Source organism: Macaca nemestrina, chromosome 8, assembly GCF_043159975.1.
Source record: "Macaca nemestrina isolate mMacNem1 chromosome 8, mMacNem.hap1, whole genome shotgun sequence".
Lineage (NCBI taxonomy): Eukaryota > Metazoa > Chordata > Mammalia > Primates > Cercopithecidae > Macaca > Macaca nemestrina.
In genome coordinates, this window is record NC_092132.1 from 148,072,954 (window position 1) to 148,096,482 (window position 23,529).

Here is a 23,529-nt window from a genome sequence, read left to right on the forward strand (position 1 = left end):
TGTCTGTGCGGATGATTGAATAGAAGAGAAAGCTACTCTGTGTTATAACACAGGGTTGTGTTTGTCCCTTCTTCTCTTCCAGCTGAACGGTCACCAGGTCACGGAATTCCACCGGGAATGGGAAGAGCCTCTGGAGCAGCACGCGAAGTCCTGCTATCTGCATTCTGTGGTTGGAGTGAGTTGGGTGAGTGGAGCCAACCCAGACCTTGGGATGGGGCAGAGTAGGATCCGCAGGCTGGCTCTGCCCCACCTAGTGGGCAGGGATAGGTGCTCTGGGTGGGGACTCTGCAGGCTGGGTTCCTTCACTCCTCAGGCTCCTGTCACCTTGCTCTTGGCCACTGCTGTAGGCGAGCATTGGGCAGGCAGATTTCTCACAGGAGACAGACAATTTCAAAGGCTTGGTTGCTGTCTATCCTGTCATCCCCGTGCACTCACAGGATGAGATTTTCTTAACCATTTGGCAAAATAAAATTTAACTGTCAAAAATAAAGGTCTGATGCTGCCTATGAACAGCTTTATATTTCATCCTAATGCTTCTTTTTTTTTTTTTTTTTTTTTTTTGAGACGTGGTCATGCTCTATTGCCCCGGCTGGAATGTAGCAGTGCAATCATAAATCGTAGCTCACCACAGCCTCAAACTTGTGGCTCAAGTGATCCTCTGATGTTAGCCGCCCAAGTAGCTGGGACTACAAGAGTGCACCACCATGCACACTTTTATTTTATTTTTAAAAAGTTTTTAAGGGATGAAGTCTCACTATGTTACCCAGGCTGGTCTGGAACACCTGGGTATAAGGGACGCCCCCCTTCAGTCTCCCAAAATGTTGAGATTACAGGCACAAGCCACCATCCCCAGCCCTATATATATGAAAACTTCGGGACATTATCCATCTCCTAAAATCAGGGTAGAGTAATTTTTAAACCTACTCTCCTGTATTCTGCATATCAGCTTTAGTTGCTTTCTCTTGCTGAGCCTTCTACATTCTCCAGGATTGTTTTATTCTCCCAATAAACACAGCCATTTCCTTGAACAGGGGAGGTAATACCTGCGTAAGTCTATGTACAGTATGTAGCAAACAATGTGAGTAATTTCTAAACTATTTTGCTTTGCAATAATCAAGGGTTTGAAAACCCTAGATGAGAATTGGCCCTCTGGTGCCTCACTCTCTCAGCTCTCTCTCTCTCTTCTCCATTTTCTTTGCTGCTTCATGCTTTCCTCCATCTTTGTTATGTGTCCCCTTCTTTCCTAATTATTTTGCCTTGAAATGCTGCTTTATAAACTACGGTTCCTGACTTCTCAAGCTTTCCATATTAAAGTTATGCTAAGTCCCGTATCTTGGTGGCAGCGCATCAGTCTTTCCTCCGCGAAGTCCTTGCTGACATATCCTTCTTGTCCTCTACTCCAACGTCTGCTCTGCAAGAGCCGTCTGGCTCCAATGCCTCGTGCCAAGCTGCTTTGAAATCGTTTCTGAAAACTTACCATTTTGCTGAAAATGTCTTTCTCTAGTGGAGTCTCCAGTGACAGATGGTCCGTTTCAGTATTTTCCTGCCCACAAAAAATCCCAATAGTCATAGAAAAGAAATGTATACCTTTGTAAGGAGCATTCTGGGTGAGGTGTCTAGGGTCGCTTTCTTTGCTTGTCATTTCCTGCTAGAAGTATGTTAGATGGAGGCTGTGTCCTACAGAGCCATGTTTTGCATAAAGTCTCATCAACTGTCAGCATCATGACTTAAAATGCGATAATGAGGTAGAGACATTTAAGTTCCAGATTGCTCAGACAGTGCGGAGTCGATCATGCCTGCCTGGCTGTCCAATTCAAGCATGCAAGCCAGCACATGTGTGTCTCTTTCAGCACTCTGAGTTGGATGACAATTTTACTTTGGATGGATTTTATGATTTACATAGGATTATATACATCTTCTATAAAGTCTTTTGCCTAAGTTGCGTTGAGACTCTCAGAAGGGTGACTTTCAATAGGGAATCCTGGTACTTATGGTTGTGACATTTGAGAAGAGCGAACACTTGGCACACTTCCACATTTTCAGCAGCACTGTGAAAACTACAAATTTATTTACACGATTTGTTGGAAAACTGCAGGAATTCTTCACTTTTTTTTTTTTTTTTGAGACAGAGTCTTGCTCTGTTGCCCAGGCTGGAGTGCAGTGGCGCAATCTCTGCTCACTGCAAATTCCGCCTCCCAGGTTCACGCCATTCTCCTGCCTCAGCCTCCCAAGTAGCTGGGACTACAGGCGCCGCCACCACGCCTGGCTAGTTTTTTATATTTTTTAGTAGAGACAGAGTTTCACCATGTTAGCCAGGATGGTCTTGATCTCCTGACTTTGTCATCCGCCCACCTCGGCCTCCCAAAGTGCTTGGATTACAAGCATGAGCCACCGCGCCCGGCCTAAATTTTGTTTCTAAAAGAAGTGAGAGTGAGAACTAGAGGTAATAAGATGACGTACAAGACAGAAAATAAATTTGCTTGAGAAGAGTAAACCCTCAATCATCCCACCTTGGCTGAAAGTGGGCAAAAGGCAGGTTGCAAAAAGCAGCAACAATAGGTTTATCCTCAGATTTGTTGCTGCTTTTTCTTCTACCTGGAAAAGCTTTCCATCCTCATTTTGTAGCACATACAATCTGATCGTTTCAGACTAGAGAGCCAATGTAACTACTTCCAGGGTACGTAAGGTTTCTTGATGGTCTTTATGAGGACTAATAACAAGTTGTATACCTGTTCTCTTTCTTTCTAGAGTTTTCAAAATGAGTTCTGGGAAATGTTAGGCTGTGTATAAAAGAAGAAGTGGTCTTGAGAAAGGCCATGGTACCCATGACTGGAGGTCCTGGACACAGCCTCTCCCTCATCTCATCCGTGGAGAAGGTTCCCTATATTAGTTCATTCTCACATTGCTATAAAGAACTACCCGAGCCTGGGTAATTTATACAGAAAAGAGGTGTAATTGACTCACAGTTCTGCAGGCTGTACAGGAAGCTTGGCTGGAGAGGCCTCAGGAAATTTTCAGTCATGGCAGAAGGTAAAGCGGAAACAGGCACATCTTCCATGGCTGGAGAAGGAGGGAGAGAGAAAAGGATAAAGCACCATACGCTTTTAAACAACCAGGTCTTATGAGAACTCACTCACGATCATGAGAACAGCCAAGAGGAATTCTACCTCATGATCCAATTACTTACCACCAGGTCCCTCCTCCAACACTGGGGATTACAGTTTGACATGAGATTTGGGCGAGGACACAAATCCAAACTCTATCATTCCCCATCATGTTACAACACCTACTGTTCCTTGCCTCAATGCTTTCAGCTGGCTTCAGCTGCCAGTTTCTGGTGTTTCTTAATTGGGTTTCTTAAATGGTTTTTGGAGGTTATGTAAAATTGTGTCACCAAAATATGTGTGTGTATATCTGTCTGCATACCTGCACGTAATCTCGTGAGGAAGAGATTCAAACATTTTCATCATGTTTTCAAAAGATGCCGGGATCCACGGAAGGTTAATAATTACTTCTTCTTCTGTCCTTGTTCAGTATGGGTTCTCTCAGTGAAATTAGGTGAATACATCTTGTAGCCTGACAATGAGAATGTAGATTGTGCTATAATTTAAGTGTGTCTTCCAAGAAGCAAGTGTTGAAAGCTTAATCCTTAAGGCAACAGTGTTGGGAGGTGGGTCCTGACGAGGTTGATGCCATCATGATGGGAGTGAGTGAGTTACTCTGAGAGCAGGCTCCTGGCAACAGGATGAGTTTGGCCCCCTTCCACTGCCCTCTCACACACACTCTCTTGCCCTTCTGCCTTTCATCATGTTATGATGTGGCAAGAAGGCCCTTGCCAGATGCCAGCCTCTTGATCTTGGATTTCCCAGCCTCCAGAACTGTAAGCCAATACATTTCTGTTCATTATAAATTACCCGGTCTCTGCTATTCTGTTACAGCAGCACAAAACAGACTAAGACAGATTGCAAACTCAAAGGGTTTTGGAAGCAAGGCGGGTAAAATGAATGACCGCAGCAGGTGATCTACAAGACAGTAGGGAGTGTTGGGGCCTGTGGGCAACTTAGAGAGGGGTGGCTTATTTAAAGCACCCTAATTTAGTCAAAAAGTTTACATTCAACTTAACTGCTGGCTGAATATGGTTCATAGGGACTGCATTGCCATTTATGACAACCTCTGCTTGTTGAGAACGAGAGGGAGATAGCCTTCTCCTTGTCTTTATTTTCTGTTTATCTGTTAGAAATGCAGAACGATAGTAGGTGGATGGGATAGGAGCTGGTCATCACGGGCCCCAATCAAACAATATCTTGACATGATTTATAAGGATTAAGTCCTTTCAAAGTGTTCATTTGAATCTAGAACAAAGTAGAGAATTTCTGACATGACCTGCTAATCGTGCCCAGCACGGCCTGGCCTCTGCCCGCCTCTCCCACTGTCTCTGGGCCTCTTGCGACTCTCCTTTCCTCTCACTGAGCTCCAGACTTCTTTCTTCTCTCTGCATGCATCTGGCTCTTTTCCACATCAGTCTTTATGCTCTTTTCTCCACCTGGCAAACCTTTAAATTCACTTTCATAGCCAACTCCTACTCAGTTCTTAGGTTCTAGTTCATATTTTTTGTTTAAAGTATTACATCCTTACTGTTCGTAGACAGCAAACTTCTTGAGAGCAAGGATCATGCAAACCATTTTTGCTGCTGAGCTTTCTAATGCAGCGCCTGGCACCCAGTAGGCACTTAATACACATTCCTTGAATGAGTCCACGGTAGTATCAATGATTAGAGATGAATAGATGCCTGGGAAAGCTGATCTCTTGGGTGAGACTTCATGATGGCACAGCCTTGGTGTGGTCACCATATCCCACGGACTGATTCTCAATTTTGTAGGTTTCTGAACCTGAGTTGTATGTCTGTCAGGACTCAGTGGTTGATTGAGCCCCCTAAACTTATGGGAGACTGTGGTTTAAACTAGAATGCTGATTTTAAAATTCATTAGAAGACTGCGCCCAGTGGCTCACTCAGCACTTTGGGAGGCTGAGGTGGGTGGATCACTTGCAGTTAGGAGTTCGAGACCAGCCTGGCCAACCTGGTGAAATTGAGTCTCTACTAAAAAAAAAAAAAAATTAGCCAGGCATGGTGGTATACACCTGTAATCCCAGCTACTCGGGAGGCTGAGGCAGGAGAATCACTTGAAACTGGGAGGTGAAGGTTGCAGTGAGCCAAGATCACGCCACTGTACTCCAGCCTGTGCAACAGAGTGAGACTCCATCTCAAAAAATAAAATAAATAAATAAATAAATAAATAAATAAATAAATTCATTATAAAACTAAAACTTCTCTTATATCTGAATGCCTAGGTCAGCCCACCAATGTATTTCCTCATTAGACATTGACAAACATGGAAGAAAAACAGTGGAAGAATTAGAAGAGAATATGGAAGCAGAGTGTGATCTGGAGTCATGTTTAGTGACCACAGCAGGTATGGGATGTGAACAGCTGAGTTAATTGAGCAGGTTAATGGGGATGGCCTTGCCTTCAGTGGTATTGGAAGGAACCTGACAAAGTATTGATCCATTTCTAGACTCTAGGCTATTGCCTAATAATTTGTGTTGTGTTTCCTCTGAAGAAATAAAAGAGGATACCAAGATTCAATAGATACCAAGTGCTCATTTACGTGGCCAAACCTTTATTGAATAGCTAGATCTGCTCTTTCTGCTTTTGACCTCAGAGACATAGTTACTTGTAAAATGATTTCTGCAGATGGCTAATCTAACATGAATTGATTTCAATAAGCTTTCAGAAGGTGAATTTACCTTGACTTTGACTTCGATCCTCTGTGCTAACTTATTAATAATTAGTAAATGATTGTTGATGGAATACATGCTGTTTGAAACCAGTTCGTCTTAGTTTTTTCAAGCTGCTACAACAAAAGGCCTGAGACAGTGCAGTTTAGACACAATCAAAATATGCCTCACCATTTTTTTTTTTTTTTTTGAGATGGAGTCTCACTCTATTACCAGGCTAGAGTGCAGTGGTGTGATCTTGGCTTACTGCAACCTCCACTTTCCTGGTTCAAGCGATTCCCCTGCCTCAGCCTTTTGAGTAGCTGGGACTACAGGTGCGCCACTATACATGGCTAATATTTTGTATTTTAGTAGAGACGGGGTTTCACCATATTGGCCAGGATGGTCTCGATTTCCTGACCTCTTGATCTGCCTGCCTGATCCTCCAAAAGTGCTGTGATGACAGGCATGAGCCACTGCTCTTGGCCATGCCTCACAGTTTTAGGGGCTGGAAATCTGATATCAAGATGCCAACTGACTGGGTGTCTGGTGGGAGAATGACTTCCAGGTTCATAAATGGCACCTTCTTGCTGTGTCGTCACGTGGTAGGAGGGGCCAGGGTGCGCTCTGGGGTCTTTTCTACAAAGGCATTAATCCCATTCACAAGGGCTGTGCCTTCCTGACTCAATTACCTCCCAAAGGCCCTACCTCTCAGTACCATCACTTTGGGGCTTAGGATTTCTACCTGTGAATTTTGGAGGAACACAAACATGAGACACAGCCCTATGCCATTAGGACTTACTGCTTATAACATTACCTGGTGAATGATGATGGGGAAAGAGGGGCCACAATAGTATCTAATTTTGGCTTATTTAAGTTGAGTTCAGTTTTCCAGTAGGTATAAAGGCACATGCAAACAAATAACAGCTCATAGTAGAAGACATAGAGATACGTGTTCAGAGAAGCAAACCTATGTTCTTTTAAAATTAATACAGTACTTCAACATTTCATGTAGCTACTGGAAAAAGAATAAGCCTTTATCTTTTTAGTTCATGTAAAAGCACTTTGGAATGGATTTTTTTCAGGATTGGGAAGTAGCATAAAATTAATGTCCCTTAAAGCCACCTTATAGATTTTCTGTCTGAGACCCCATTAAGGCAACCTAAGTATTGCCATGCTTGCATGCTGACCAGAGTAGAAGTATCACTCATATTTAGAGTTTTAAAAAATGCAATCACAGGAGAAATCAACAGGTGTGGCTTTTGTTTTTTCTTTCTAAACCCTGGCTTAAAGCACAAGCGCACAATTCTCAGAGCAGGGGACCATGACCATCCCATACTATTTATATGCATGGATGAGGCTCCTCAGTAGGTGCCAAGTCTCTGCTGCAAAGGCTGTAGCCCTACAAAGGCTGGAGACGGGCACAGCACATATTTTATTGTGCAGCACAATACAAAGCTGAAGGCTGCTTTATATAATTGCCTTTTGCTGCTGCATAAAAAAGGGTGGATGTTGGACAGGCAAAAACAATTACTTTTTCTATGGTTGTCTTTATACATTTTATGTAATTTTAGATTTGTCGTATTATGCCAAGAGAAAAAGTTGACAGATCAATGTCCAGTAGACTTGTTTTTTGTTGTTGTTGTTGTTGTTTTACATATGGCTACATATAATTCATATGATTAGTAGGATAATGTCCTTGTTACCCCCATGAAATCTATGAAATCCTAATACCTGCAACTTGCAAATGTTATGTTATTTGGAAAAAAGCATCTTTGTAGATGTAATTAAGTTAAGGATCGTGAGATGGGAAATCATCCAGGTGGGCCCCAAATGCCTTCAGAAGTGTCCTTAGAGAGAGGCAGAAGAGATTTTACAAACACATAGCTGATGTGAGTATGAAACAGATGGGAAAGTGCTGCTGAACTGGAAGGTGGGAATGATGTGGCCACAAGCTGAAGAATGTGGCCATCACTAGAAGCTGGAAGAGATAAAGCATAGGTTCTCCCCTAGAACCTCTAACGGGTGTGTGGCTCTGCTGACACCATGATTTTGACTCAGTAATGCTGATTTAAGACTTCTGGCCTCCAGAACTATGAGAGAATATATTTCTACTGTTTTAAGTTTCTACGTCTGCAGTAATTTGTCACAAGAAACAAATATAAGAAGTAGCCAATATATTGACTGCGTTAGCATTTTAGCATTGAAATCTTATAAAGGTGTCATACATCATCAAGATGGGAGAATTTAGGTTTCATTTTCTGCTCTGCTACTAGCAACTTGCTTACTTCCTGCCTCTAATCAACTATTTTTCAGTTAAGGAAGAAATGATTTAGACAAGCTAAAGACCTTGCAATAACTTTTTTAATGGTCAGGTTTATTTTTCCTTTGGCGCAAAAGGGCATTTGTTGCATTACTCACTAGATGTCCTCCTATGTGAATTTGTGCTTTCAAATGTTACATTCTTGGCTTTTTCTAGCACCATCGTGGCTCACTGGTTTCATACTCCTTGACTCGGTATTCAGCTCCAATTTTTGTTCTCTTTAACTGAAAGAACTGCATGGTTCACACAGACCTGGAAATACAACCATTAGAATTAAATTACCACGCAAGAGTGCCCTGATGAGCTTCACAAAGACGTAGAACCCATGTGTTTTTGGAGTTGTTTTAGCACCCCGTTTGGAGCCAAACAGTCTCACAACTCCCATGATGACATCAGCTTTTTTTACACCTCTTAAAGTAACAACATGAGTTTTGTCTTCCAAAGGGTAATTTTGATTTCTTACAAAGGTAAGAAAGAAAAATCTGGAAAATGATTAAAATAAAAAGGCAGGCACACAAGGGGTAAATACCTTCAAGAAAGCAGTGTCATTGCTTAAAATGATGTAGATGAGACAATGAAAGAACCAAACTGTCACAGCAAATTCTTTACAAATTAATGCCATGATTCCTCAGTACTATAGGCATTATAGTTCTGGAGAGGTTACAGAAACATCTTCCATTTTGATAACATGGAATCATTATATTTTTATGACTATATAGCTGACAGTAAAAGGAGCAATGATAATGATTCTCAAAAATGTAGGTAGATTTGCAGAATTCTAGGTGGACAGGTATAGTTCCTGCATATTGACAATTAGCAATATGGAAATATTCCTTATGGAACTTATGTGCTACACAAAATACAACTTAAAGTTGGTTACGCATCAGTTTCCTTTCAATTGAGATCTTCTGAATTTTTGGATTGAAGTTCTTATACATTACATGGATTCAATATACCCAATCTGATTGCTGGGGGTTTTATTTGGATGCATTTTTTAAGTCTTATGAAATGAGTATATTATTATTATTATTTTTTTTTTTGAGATGGAGTCTTGCTGTGTCGCCCAGGCTGGAGTGAGTGGCGCCATCTTGGCTCACTGCAAGCTCCGCCCCCCGGGTTCCCGCCATTCTCCTGCCTCAGCCTCTCGAGTAGCTGAGACTACAGGCGCCGCCATCACGCCCAGCTAATTTTTTGCATTTTTAGTAGAGACGGGGTTTCACCGTGTTAGCCAGGATGGTCTCGATCTCCTGACCTCGTGATCCACCCGCCTCGGCCCCTTAAAGTGCTGGGATTACAGGCTTGAGCCACCGCGCCCGGCCGAGTATATTATTATTTTTAATAATGCTTTTATATTAGCTATTGGATAATTTTAAACCTCCAGTAGACAACGTTTGGAATAATTGTCAAAGGATAATAATGTATATACTATGATTTAAATATTTGTGTCCTCCAAACTCATATTGAAATTGAATTGCCAGCATAATGGTATTGGGAGGGGGCCCTTTAAGAAGTAATTGGGCCATGAGGGCTCCACCTTCATGGTTGAGTTTAGTGTCTTAATAAAAGGGCTTTAATGAGTGAGCTCTGTCTTGGCTCTTCTGCTTTTCTGCCATGTGAGGAAGCCTGTTCCTCCCCTCTGGAGGAAGCAGCGTTTGAGAGGACATCTGGGAGCAGAGACTGGGCCTTCACCAACACTGAACATGTGGCCCTTCATACTGGGCTCTCCAGCCTTCAGAACTATGAGCCAATAAATTTCTGTTAATTATAAATTATCAAATCTATGGTGTTCTGTTATGGCGATACAAAACAAACCAATGCAATATGCTTTTATTGACAAGTGTAGTGTGTCACTGTGGTGAGATGTGTATTGGTAGACGTATCTACTGTTCACATTTTATGCTGAAAAGTGATTCATTATCCAAGGAAAAAATACAATTCTCTCATATCTCGGTTTAATAACTATACATAGTCGTATTTAATAAAATTAATTCAAATCTCATTTCTGGTAGAATATGCTGATATCTAGTTTTGGTTTTGATACTATATGAGTTTGATCATTTTAAATTAATGGAAATGGTCAAGCTATTAGGACTTAAGACAATAGCATATATTATTCTCTAATACTTCATCATGGATAAGCTACTATACATTTCTAAATATTTATAATTTCCAGTTATTCAATTAGTGCTTAATTATTAACTCATTTTAAGTGGCCTTTGCATGTGGCTCAGTCATTCAAATGAGGCTAATGTCTATCTTTAATTTGGGGTTATTTTATACTCTGTTATTCTCTAGCTAAATTTTGTTTGCTGTATCTTTATTACATTTCATATATCTGCAAAGCAGACAGCAAAACATAACAAAGACATTAAAAAGTGATTAAAGGTCATAAAATCAGTACTCAAGTTTCTGCTTGAATCACTTTATGAAGATTATCTAACATGAGAGGACCCCATTTACTAAAAATTCCTCATCTTGAAGTTATACACATATGTATGAGCTCCTCACCAAATGATCTCCAGTCGCAGGTCTCAGACCAGTGTTTAGGTTTCCATTTCATATATTGATAGGTGCAATATGCTGCTTGCTGAAATATTATTCCATCTAGCAATGGGAATGCTGCTGGCGATACAGAATTATTTGCTAGTTAATTAGACAATATCATAAGATAAAGTTTTCTCCAACCATGCTTCTTTCTCAAGGCTAGTATAAACAAATGCCAAATTAAACATTTCAATGGAAATGAACTGGTATGGTAGTTCAAACTACATATAAAAGTTAAAAATGATAGTGAATTATTTAAAATATAATCAAGATGAAATTTTCCTTCTGGCAATTACAGAGTAAAATAATCTTGAATCCTTAGAATGAATTACTCTTCTCAGAGACAGAGAAATAAGTTCTTCAAAGAGAACAGGGAGGTATCCAAAATATATAGAGTTGTAAGATAGTTTAAAGATAAAACTAAATGAGTGTTGTGGGCCATTGTGAAATAAATATATCATCAGCCATCTCCAAATACAGCTTGGATTGCTTAGTTTTTATGAGACAATTAGAATGGGTTGTTTCAAAGTTTCAAAGTTAACTGAAGGGAATTAACTGAGGGCATGATATATTTTAGGGTTTCATTGTTCGCAGGCCTTTGAATAGAGAATGTGGCATATTAAATTACTTTCATTGCCATCTTGATTCTGATAGATAGGTGGGCATAGAGTCTCATTAATGTATGTGCCTAACAGATGTTATTCAAGCTGTCTGTGGCGTCGGCACAGATGGGCTGGATATGTGACCTGCCAACAAGACAATAGATGGATTTTATCTCAAAGACTCTATTCTCATTGACTAGAGAAGTGCAACTGGCCAACAAATGCCTGCAAGTGTCCAATGGAGAAGTTTGAAGTTCAGCATTGGGAAGAATTACATGCAACACATGTTGCTTGAGCACATGCTAAGGGTCAGGCTCCTTGTGGGGCACGTGGTCAAGCTCTTTATGATTTACAGGCGTGTGTGCAAGTAACTGTAATACAACTCAGAACAGAAGGTCCACCATAAAGATAAGGACAAAATCCATGTGGAAAATTAAGTTCAACCTGAAGGGTGGGTTTAGGGAGGAGGGTGAATCCAAATGGAGCCTTGAGCTATGATGGGGTTTATATGAGCAAATCTAGAGACTGTACACTCAGTGAAAAGAATTTGGAGATGAAATAACACAGGCAAGAAAGATAGGGCATGTTCTAATTGGTATCTGTATTACCCTGATAGATTAAGAATGAAGTCGAGCATGAAATAGAAAAAGTATATTAGGCCCAGATTATGGAAGGTGTTTAATGCTAAGCTAAGGATTTCTTTTTCTTTTTTTTTTTTTTGAGATGGAGTCTTGCTCTGTCGCCCAGGTTGAAGTGCAGTGGTGCAGTGGTGTGATCTCGGCTCACTGCAACCTCCGCCTCCTGGGTTCACGCCATTCTTCTGCCTCAGCCTCCTGAGGAGCTGGGACTACAGGCGCCTGCCACCACGGCCAGCTAATTTTTTGTATTTTTAATAGAGACGGGATTTCACTGTGTTGGCCAGACTGGTCTCAAACTCCTGACCTCGTGATCCACCCACCTCGGCCTCCCAAAGTGCTGGGATTATAGGCATGAGCCACCATGCCCAGCTGGCTAAGGATTTTTGTTCTATATAAAAGGGGATCCATCAAAATTTTTTGAGCAGAAAAATAACCCAATGAATGTGATGTGGTAGTAAGATACCTGGGTGGTAATGTGGAGGAGGCATTGCAGCAAGACCATTGAAGGCAGAGATACGATATAGGGGACCACAAAGCTATTGTACAGGGTTAGGTCAGTGACAATGAAGGCTTGAGTTTGGGAAGTAGTCTTGGGAAAGTTTAAGAAGAAATGGGAGTCACAAATGAAAGCCATTTTACTGTGATGAAGGCATCAACAATGTTAATTCAAGAGATACTGGAACAAAGCAGAAAATGTCTATCCTTTTGCAAATCCACTCTTGTATTCAGAAAAGCTGAACTGAGTTTGACATATTTATAGGAAAGGCAAGTATTATGGGAAGAGAGAGATGTTCATATGAAGACATGTTTAAAATTTCAGGGTTTTAAGATTTGAAAATGCAATGAATGATGATATTTAAATTCTATATCTTCAGCTTTTGCAAAATTATGGAATTTCTGAGTTCTAGAACCATGTAGTCATCATTGAAGCATGTAGAACACAACACTAGGAAAAATGGAAAGGCTCCTTATTGGAGGGATGGTAAGTATATGGAGCCTATATTCTTGGATTGTGAGACCTTGCAATGCTCTTCCTTCATCTGAAGAGTCCTCGCCTCTTCTCTCCTCTTCCCTCTCCCCAGGGCTGAAGAACAAGGACGGTGTCAAGATGGGCATTTTTTCTGTGCATAGCGAATTGGGAGGCAAAGAAAACTGCTGAAAAAAATTGGTAAGAGTTTGGGATCTTAAAGATATAGTAAGTTTGTGGTAGCCTCTGTGGATGTAGGGTGAAGGAAAGGCGGGGAGGGGGAGGGAGAGAGAGAGAGAGAGAGAGAGAGAGAGAGAGAGAGAGAGAGAGCGCGATTGTTCACGGTATTGAGACTTCAGTACTTGAGTCATGAGAATGTTGTCTAAGTGTCCTGGGCTTAGCAACTAAACCTGTGTGTATTTCTTCTTTATAAGGGTCTTATACACAAGATCTTGGACTCCTGTTGTGTTTCCCTAGAAATCCAAATTCTGCTAGCACCCATCTCATGTGTCATCACCTTAGGATGTCTTCCTGTGTATTGCTGTTGTCTTCGTCTTTCTCGGAGCATGGATAGTGTACTGTGTACAACTCACTCACAAGACTTATATCAGTGAACCATGTATAGCTTGCTAGTGAGTATTCCTGGAGAAGTTGCTGAAACTCTATGATTCAGTTTATTTTCTGTAAAAGAGAGACTGAAATAGTACCCACCATGGTGTTGTTAGAGTATTAAATCAGACAATTCATAGAAAGGGCTGAGCTCAGTGCCTTCTACATAAGCTTTGATTCAGCACTACTGTCGTTTCCATCTGTGTTTTCCAGGACAAGACTGGGGATGGAATCAGGCTCAAGTAGTAGCATATTCCTTTGAATCTCAGAGTTACAAAGTGAAGGTTCTGTAATAATTAATTGCACAAATCCAGATATTACCATAAACGTTTTAGCAGCAATATATCCTGATGCTCAGGTTCTCAATTGATTGCTTCGCCCGGGGCAAATGTAACCATAGACAATTTTAGAGCAATTTTGACAGTCAGATATATTTTATGTGACCACTTTCATTGACTTCGGAGTTGAAAGATTCTACTGAATTGTCATACGAAAGATATTGTGATTATGTGAATTGGAAGAATGGTGTGAAATGAAGAAAGAGAAATCATATAAGCTATAGTTGAAGAATACAATGTATTTTTTAATATACACATTTCAGCAGGTTTATCATTTGAATTTAAAATCAGAGCTGGATGTCCTTGTATGCCATTTATTCAATTTTTGAGGGAGAAAATACTATTCTCAAGCGTATCATGAAATGACATTGCATTTACCACCCACCAGCCTGTGTTGATTGAATAGTCTTCAATGTTCAGGTGCAACCTCCTGAAAGTAAAGCATAAGTGAAAATATAAATGCAATAGGCTCATTGTCTGTAGATAAATTGGAGAAATAATAAACTGGTTTTTCTACATAACATATGACATAGAGAATTTCTGATGCAATATTGAAAATGCCAGAAATGTTAAATCTTTAGGCAACATTAAAAACTATAAGAATGTTTTTGTTCTTGTGCCTGGTCAACCAAGAGAAACAAGAATATAGTACTTTCTCCCATTAATAGTATAATGAATTAATGAATCCAGAATTGTTCTGTGGGTTGTTTCTTAAACTTAGGAGGTGATAATCTCTCTTACCCCATACTTAGTTCATTACAAATTAATCGAAAAAGTTCTTCTTTAAAAAATTTCTCAGATGGGCGCCGTGGCTCACGCCTGTAATCCCAGCACTTTGGGAGGCCAAGGCGGGCAGATCACGAGGTCAGGAGATCGAGACCATCCTGGCTAACACTGTGAAACCCTGTCTCAACTAAAAATCCAAAAAATTTAGCTGGGCGTGGTGACGGGCGCCTGTAGTCCCAGCTGCTCGGGAGGCTGAGGCAGGAGAATGGCGGGAACCCGGGGGGCGGAGCTTGCAGTGAGCTGAGATCGCGCCACTCACTCCAGCCTGGGCGACAGAGTGAGACTCTGTCTCAAAAAAAAAAAAAAAAAAATTCTCTTGGATTTATTTTCTTCTTTCCATGCCATTAAAGCCGAGCTCCCTTTCAAGTTTGGATTATTTTAGTGGTCTTTTGAAAAGACTTCCCACTGGGATGCATTCTAAATGATTCTATAGGGCTACTATTTTTACAACACTAGCATCATGTCACCTTCCTGCTCTGAAATTAATTATTACTGTCTATTTTTTCTTACCTCATCCAATAAATAGCTGTTTCTTCACATTTTCAGGCTCAGCATTCCAGTCCCGCTGTGTCTCTCTAACTTATTTTTTCCCACTCATCAGTATTATTGTGATTCACTTGGAGCCCCTGTTGCAAGCACTTCTGCTTCTCTGTGCCACATTCCTTCTCCCCTTTATGCTTTGATTGCCCTGTCAGCTTCATCTCCTTTCCGCCTCCTGCAAGATCCACCTGTCTAGATTGATTCCATCCTCAAAGCCTTCTTGCTGCAAACTTGGTCATTATTTACAAACCCAAATCAGCTCCAATGTGCCCTCTTGCACAGCAGTGGCTGTAAAGACCCTGCTGCCATGGTGAGCACAGAGAATCCACAGTCCCTGGTAGCTTTCCAGGGTTGTGAGGTTGTCGCTGAGTCTTAATATTCTTGTCTCCCACAGGACTCCTGGGACATCAGGATGGGCTACCTGGTATCTTATCTGCAAGAGAGCCTCAGGGCTTAGAGTGATGAGGGATTTGGAATGATAGTTGGGTCCTGATATGGTTTCGCTCTCTGTGTCCATCCAAATCTCATCTTGAATTGTAATTCCCATCACCCCATGCATTGAGGGCAAGACCTGGTGGGAGGTGATTGACTCATGGGGCTGGTTTCCCCCTTGCTGTTCTTGCGATAGTGAGTAAGTTCTCACGAGATTTGATAGTTTTATTAGGGGCTCTTCTCCCTTTGCTCGCTCACTCTCACCTGCTGCCATGTATGACATGACTTTGCTTCTCTCTCACCTTCCTCCCTTATCGTAAGTTTCCTGAGGCCTCCCAGTCATGCAGAACTGTGAGTCAACAACACCTCTTTCCTTTATAAATTACCTAGTCTCGGCTGTGTCTTTCTAGCAGTGTGAGAACAGACTAACACAGGTCCTGAGATTCATGGGTTAAAAATGGGTTGGTATATAAGCCCTCCACTCCCACAATTGCTGGTAAGAGATAGGGAAAAAAAATCAGGGAACAGGTTGACCATTTGCAGCAAGTACATTTGAAGACCCCTTCCCGGCCGCTCTGCAGACTTCTCAGGTTCTTCAGAGAGGTCTTGGCGTGAGTGAAGAAAACACACTCCTACAGGAGGAGTTGCCAATACTTGGAAAGGAAGCTTGTCTGCATCTTACAAAGGACAGTAGGATCAAGGATGTGGAGTGGAGAAAAAGACCTAAAAGAGTAAAAGACTGTGGACAGGGGGTGCAGCAACACCACCACCAAAAAACCCAAACCAGCAGGTACCAAGGAGCACCAGCCCTTGGGACAAACTGGTAGGGTGGGGGCGGGGGCAGAATGAGAGAGAGACAGGAGGATGAGGGAGACAGAGGAGGATGAGGAAGAGAGAGGGACAGGCAGAGAGAGAGGGAGAGAAAGAAAGACAGGAGAGAGGGAAGGCAGAGGCAGAAGGTATCCTCCTAGAAGCTACTTACTATGTTGGTGCCCAGGTTAAATGCCATTGAGAATTATTGTAAACCCTCAGATATTGAGGGCTTTGTGTTTTGAGACAATAGATGCAATATTAAAGTAATAAAGACTGCAGTCTTATCTATCAGAAACAAAAGCGCGTCTGTGCTTAGGAAGTGACTAACATATTTTCAGTCCCAGATTTATTAGGACATGCCCCATGGGTCAGGCCTTCAGGGCCTTTGCAGCCCCCTCTGGGATGTCTGACTGCTGGATATCTTTCTCCTGGGGCTGTTTCCTGCCCTTCCTGGATGAGGCTCTGCATCACAGGTGCTTGAAGAAGCATAAACACATCTTGTTTCTTCAGCAATGTCTTAGTTCATTTGTGTTGCTATAAAGGAATACCAGAGACTGGATAATTTGTAGAGAAAAGAGGTTTATTGGCTCATGGTTCTGCAGGCTGTACAGGAATCATGGTGCTGACATCTGCTTCTGGTGAGAACCTCAGGAAGCTTCCATTCATGGAGGAAGCTGAAGGTGAGCCAGCGTGTCACATGGTGAGAGCAGGAGCAAGAGAGAGAGAGGGAGCAAGACAGCGAGGGAGGAGGGGCCAGGCTCTTTTAAACAACCAGATCTCACGTGAACTCATAGAGTGGGAACTCACTCATTACTGCAGCAAAGACAGCACCAAACCATTCATGAAGCATCTGCCCCCATGGCTCAAACACCTCCCACTAGGCCCACCTCCACTGCTGGAGGTCACATTTCAGCACGAGTTCTGGAGAGGACAAACCATCCAAACCACATCAAGTAACAGAATAAAAAGTGCATCCTGGTGTCTCCTACGAGTAGAAGCTTGGAGTCCTCTTTGGGCCTTTTTAATGTCAAAGATGATAAATTTCTATTTTTGTTTTAGAATCTTAAAAATAATCCATAAGCTGTGAAGGTGGGTTCCAAATAGGTCTGAAATTGGTTTGAGAAATAGAAACACATGTGCGTCAGTTCACAAATGGCCATTTTGAAAAGAAAGAAGATTGGACTCGGCATCAGAACATGGCATGTGGATGTGCCTACTCAGCCATGCTGGGCGCTGACCCCTTTTTAAAACCCAGAGCAGTAACACACGTTCTCCTTGTTTCCATGGGCTCTGTGCAAATCAAGATAGAATGGAAAGATTATATGTGGAATTAATTGTCATGTGCCCTGTAAATATAGCATGTTAAATATAATTATACATGTATTAAAATCGTTAGAGTTTCTAGACAAACCTGGCACTCTTTCATTCAAATAAGGTGAAGATAGAGGAAATAGGCTTTCTTGGAATGCAAATTTAAAAATGCAGTAAGACTTATGGCTTGGAAAAATTCAAGTTTTTTAAGGTAGAAAAGGGTCGTATTTTACTAGAATGTTAGATAAGACACCAGTACTGTAAAGGTATGGAGAAATAATGGTTGAAGAAGGAATTATTCTCCCCAGACAATTCTAGAGAATATGCATATTATTCTCATCTTGGCCAAAACACCATAATGGGATTAATGCTTTCTGCCAAACAAATAATTATGTGTGTTAGTTATTCAAGGGAATCTCAAAACTGAAAGTTCATCAAGTCCTAATACTGTTCCATATATATATATATATATATATATATATATATATATATATATTTTTTTTTTTTTTTTTTTTTTTTTTTTGAGGCAGACTCTCGCTCTGTCACCCAGGCTGCAGTACAGTGGTGCAATCTCGGCTCACTGCAGCCTCTGCCTCCCAGTTTGAGCGATTCTCCTGCCTCAGCCTCTTGAGTAGCTGGAATTAGAGGTGCCAGCCATGCCTGACTATTTTACTTTTGTATTTTTAGTACAGACAGAGTTTCACCATGTTGGCCAGGCCTGTCTCAAACTCCTGACCTCAAGCGATCCATCCACATTGGCTTCCCAAAGTGCTGGGCTTACAGGTGTAAGCCACCACACATGACCATTTTCTTTTTTTTCCTTAACAGATCAACTCTTTTCTTTTAATATGAAGCAACCATTCCCTTGTCCTTGTCCTGAAGTCCCCTGTAGCTTCATTTGCTCTCAACTATGTTTGAGATCCTGTGCTTCTCCTGGGCATCCATTTCTTAAGCATCTAAAGCCTGGGGGTGATGGACTATTCCTGTTATACACTGGAAAAAGCACTTTTTATACTAAAGGAAGAAAAATGAGGTAGAGTTTTGTCTGAGGTCAGTATCAGGTTTCCTATGGGATAAATCATGTTATAGTTACTCAATTATAGTGTCCTCAGTTTTTCCTAAAATTCCTTTCCCCTGATGTACACAGAAACACACACAAAGGCAAGGCATTTAGGAAATGCCAGAATTGCTCCTTTTCACTTGGAGGGTGCCAGGTTAGTGAGAATTTCACAGTTATGATTGACCTCCCAATGGACTTAGGTCTCCCACCTGGACCAGTCTTCCTTCTGGGGTTGGGACTGGTGTCTTTTCTAAGTTTTAAATGGATGGCCTCACTCCCCACACCTTCCTCCCACTTTCTTCATCTGAATTTGAATTTTCTTTCTTCTATATTACAAAGTTCTTACTAGTTTTTTTTTTTTAATTTTAAAAATGGTTCTTGCCAGGGATTTACATAAATTGGGGTGACAGATGCACTTTATGTAGTGGCACGCCCGCTCTGGAGTGCTTTTTGCCAGGCAGTTTCTAAGGGCCTGGATCCTGGCCAATGTCAGAAGGAGTGTAATAAACTGATAAAAATAGAACCGGATGGCAAAAGAGGATAACTAGCTCACGGAGAGGCCATTTTTCATGCATTTTTTGGGTGGCAGCAAGGTGCCGGTCAAGGACCACTGTTGATTCAAGAGTGTAATTGGATTGTTTGCAACTCAATGAATAAATGCTTGAGGGGATAGAAACCCCATTCTTCATGATTTGCTTATTTCACATTGCATGCCTGTCTCAGAACATCTCATCTACCCCAAAAGTAGGTACACTTACTATGTACCCACAAAAATTAAAAATTAAAAAAAATTATAAAGGGCCACTGTTGATTATAGGGGTATATTTGGAAACATCTAATGTACTGAATTTTTCCCCATCAAATTAGTGAAAGAAAAGATTGCAGGGGATTGTGAGGGCTATGCATTCTAAGTTTAGTGCAATAGTAAGAAAATTAGTGCATTGCATGGGTGGATATGAATAATACTATCAATGTGCATTTCATTTGGAAAAATCATTCTAGAAATGAATCACCCACAAAATGAAAGTGATTTCACTCAACAGGGTTGGTGGCTTTGAGGCTGCCATTCTGTTAGTTCCCTTGAACACAGACTGGGTGACTGGTATGTTGCGTATATCCATCTTGTATGGGATGGGGATTACTTGTTGGCAAAGACACCGTAGATTTTCTAAAAAGAGCCCTGGAGATCATCCATTTGACAGTTGTACAAACTGAGTTCTGAAGCTTTGTGAAGCGTGAGCTTTATTCTATTGCTGGAATGCATGCAATTGATGGAGAGTGTTACAACGCTTGCTAGTCAAGCTCAGAGGCTGCTTGAGGCTCTGCAATAGCCCTGAATGATAATGCTGCTTGCGGTCCAGGCCATTAAACCTCTTTGCGTTAGTTGTAGATCGTGTTTATGGCATACCATCAGATGCCCATCTGATGATTTTAATCACAACCATCATTCACTTTTCACCCAAAATTAGCCAAGTTTTAAGCTAATTGAAAGAAAGCACCTGTCCCAAAGTGGTACCTTTCATTTTTCTGGTTGTTCTAGTCACTTTGGGGGGTTCATTTAATTCCGTCTCAGTCTCGGATGGTGTGCAACAACTTACTCTGTATTTCCCTGTTCTAAACCAGGAACTATTGAGTGGAAAAAATTAACAGAATGCTGAACAGTCTCCTTAGGCTAGTTGAAACTATAAAGGTTACTGGAGGGGGGATGCTGGTGTTTTTAATTTTTTGGGAAAATCTGAGGTTAGAAACATAAGTCTTGACCCTCAAAAAATGATTTTAATGATGTCAGTACTTAGAGGTGTGGAAATAAGTCTTCGTACTGTACTTCTTCTCTACATAGCTGTAGTATAGTGGGATAAGGAGTGTATTAGAATTCAGAACACCTGGGTTCACATTCAGACCCTTCCCCTATTAGCTCTTTGATCAGGAGCAACTTATTCCTTTGAATTTCAATTTTACTGCCCAGAGGCTTGCTATGAAGATAAAATAGAATGATAGGAGATTAATACCTACTTAAGTGTTTGTTGAATTTATCAAGTATTGAGACAGCCCAAGACAACTGCATTTCATAACCTTTAATAGTAAAGTTCATTTTTTAGTGTGTTAACAAATGAAGAATGCAGTTTCTGAGCAAGTGGTTCTTCTCACTCGATTGTCATCTTTTCATTTGTATAAACAATACATCTTTCTAAAACAAAATATTCCCTTCCTTTCTTCCCTTTCTTTCTCCCTTCTTTTCTCTTTCTCTCTCTTCCTTTAAGTCCTGTGTCCTTTCCTCCCTGCTTCTTTCTATTTCATTTTTTTTTTGGTGGGGATTGTGTGTAAAAAATTTTGTGTCCTCGTGAGAAGATATTAATTCAAAGAGTATAGGATACATCATTCTTACAGCTTAGTTATCGTATTGACTTGTTCCATTTTAACTATTTTTTTTCATTTAAAGACTTTTAAATACGTAGAAAATAACACAACAGAATCTAATTTAGATGTAACAAATGTATTTTTTTTGGTATATTTGCTTTAACTGCCTTTTTTGAAAGATGCAAGCTATTACAGAGACAGCCACAGTTACAGACCCACATTGCATCCTTGTCTTTCCTTTTCTGTTTGCCCTCTCTACAAATGTGATAAAGTACCAAATGGAGCATTCTTTATTTGGAAAATGTGTACATCCTTATTCTTATTGTATTTACATTCTGTTGTTAAAACATATGCATCCAATTTATTAGTTTTTACTATTCTATAGCATACAATTTTATTACCATGCCAGAATTTACTTACCTTTCCTTTATCGATAGACTCTTCAAAGTTATTTCCCAGTTTCTGCAGCTATAAATGTATCTATAGAAAATTTTCTTGCATATATATGTGTGATAACTTTGTCAGGCTACATGCCTAGGAGTAGAATGCTGGGTTATAATGGGTTTACATGCAAAACCACACTGAATATTCCCTACTGCTTTCAAAGTGGCTGCACCAATTCACAGCCCTGCTGGCAGTATATATGTGTTACTATAATCCCTTATCCTTGCCAACATTTAATATTGTTAAGCTTTGAAACATTTATCCAATTTTCATTGTCATTTAATTTGCATTTCTGGAATTGCTAGTAAATTTGACCATGCTTTCATATTTATGTTGGCTCTTCAGATTTTATCTTTTGTAAATTGCTCATTTGCATCTTTTGCTCATTTCTTCTATTGCATTCTTTGTTTAAAATATTTACAGGAATTTTTATTTTCTCCATACTAATCTTTTGTGAGCTATATGCATTGTAGATAACTTCTCCCTATCTGTTCCCATTGGTATAATCTGATTATGATGCTTATAATGGCTTTTATAATATAGATTTCTTTTTAATTGTAAGGTTGCTAACATTTTCCTTTATGATTTGCTGTTTTGCTTTTGTGTCTTGTTCAAGCATTCCATTCTTACCTTGAAGTCATAAATATAGTTTCCTATATTTCATTATAGAGGTGTTCAGAGGTTTTCACTTCTACGATCTTTAGTGACATAGGAGTTATGTTACATATGGTATTAAATAAATCCGTACTAGAAAAGTTGATGCTAGCTCCTTCAACAAATAAACTCACAAGTATAGGTCATTTAATCTGAAAAAAATTTATCTCTATCAAGTAGGTCCAAAATGGGCATTTTTGATTGGCAGTTGCCTTTCCTCTAAGACTTGACTCAGGGACCCCAGCTCCTTCCACAATGTAGCTCCACCATCTCTGCACATGGCTTCAAGGTTGCCGAAAGAGTGCAGGAGGCTTGGTGATTGTGCAGTGAGTCCTTAGTGGGTCAGGCGCGGAAGTGGGTGCATTAATTCTGCTCACCTTCCATCAGCCAGATCTCAGACACGCAGCCACATCCAAAAGCACGGGAGGCTGGGGGAGGTGGTTTTAGCTGTGTGCCCACGAAGACAAGAAAAGAGGGTTAGTGAACAGGTAATCTGTCCCTGCCCAAGGTCTAATTAATTTTTTTTTTTTTTTTTGAGACAGGGTCTTGCTCTGTCTCCCAGTTTGCAGTGCAGTGGTACAATCTCAGCTCACTGAAGGCTTGACCTCCTGGGCTCAAGCGATCCTCCCACCTCAGCCTCCCGAGTAACTGGGATACAGGCCTGTGCCACCATGCTTGGCTAATATTCGTATTTTTGGTAGAGATGGGGTTTCGCCATGTTACCCAGGCTGGTCTTGAACTACTGAACTCAAATGACCAGTCCACCTTGGCCTCCCTAAGTGCTGGGATTACAGGTGTGAACCACGATGCCCAGTTTATATTTAGTTTTATCCATAAAAATAGCACATGTTGTACAACTTTAAAAAATTATTGATTTTATTCCAAGTTCCCATACATAAGCTAATTTAATTGTTGACTCTGTTTGGTTCCATTTTTCTATTTGTCTGTCTCCAAACCTCACTGTTTTTGTTAATGTAATCTTACAATAAGTTTTGGTATCTGGAAGGGTAATTATCAGCTCACTTTTATTCAAAGTATAAACTTTATATACCTAGAGAATTAGAAAAATAAATTCCAAAGCAGTGATAATATACTTGCTTTTTTTCTTGGGGGTGGGGAGACGTTTGTGTGATCTGTGCACATTCTTTGCACAATCTGTTTTTACATATCTGTGCCCCAGGCAAGAAGTGTTTTACCTTCAAAATGGACTCCATTTCATGCCTAAGAACAACACTACTATTTGTTCAATTTCAAAGTGTGTCCAAGTTGCGTTTGGTGGTGCTTTGTTATCATCTTTCAATGTAGACAGAACATCGTAAAACCCTGGGAAAACCA

General features: G+C 40.6%; 1 long non-coding RNA gene across 1 annotated transcript in view; it reads left to right on the forward strand.

Annotated features, from left to right (window-relative positions):
- The window catches only part of LOC105464181 (uncharacterized), a 176,595-nt gene that overhangs the window by 693 nt on the left and 152,373 nt on the right, over window positions 1-23,529 (forward strand). Inside the window, exons 2-5 of the long non-coding RNA XR_011607291.1 lie at window positions 83-184; window positions 5,350-5,471; window positions 12,758-12,864; window positions 12,965-13,050. This is a non-coding gene — a long non-coding RNA (uncharacterized lncRNA). The remainder of the gene's footprint in view (window positions 1-82; window positions 185-5,349; window positions 5,472-12,757; window positions 12,865-12,964; window positions 13,051-23,529) is intronic.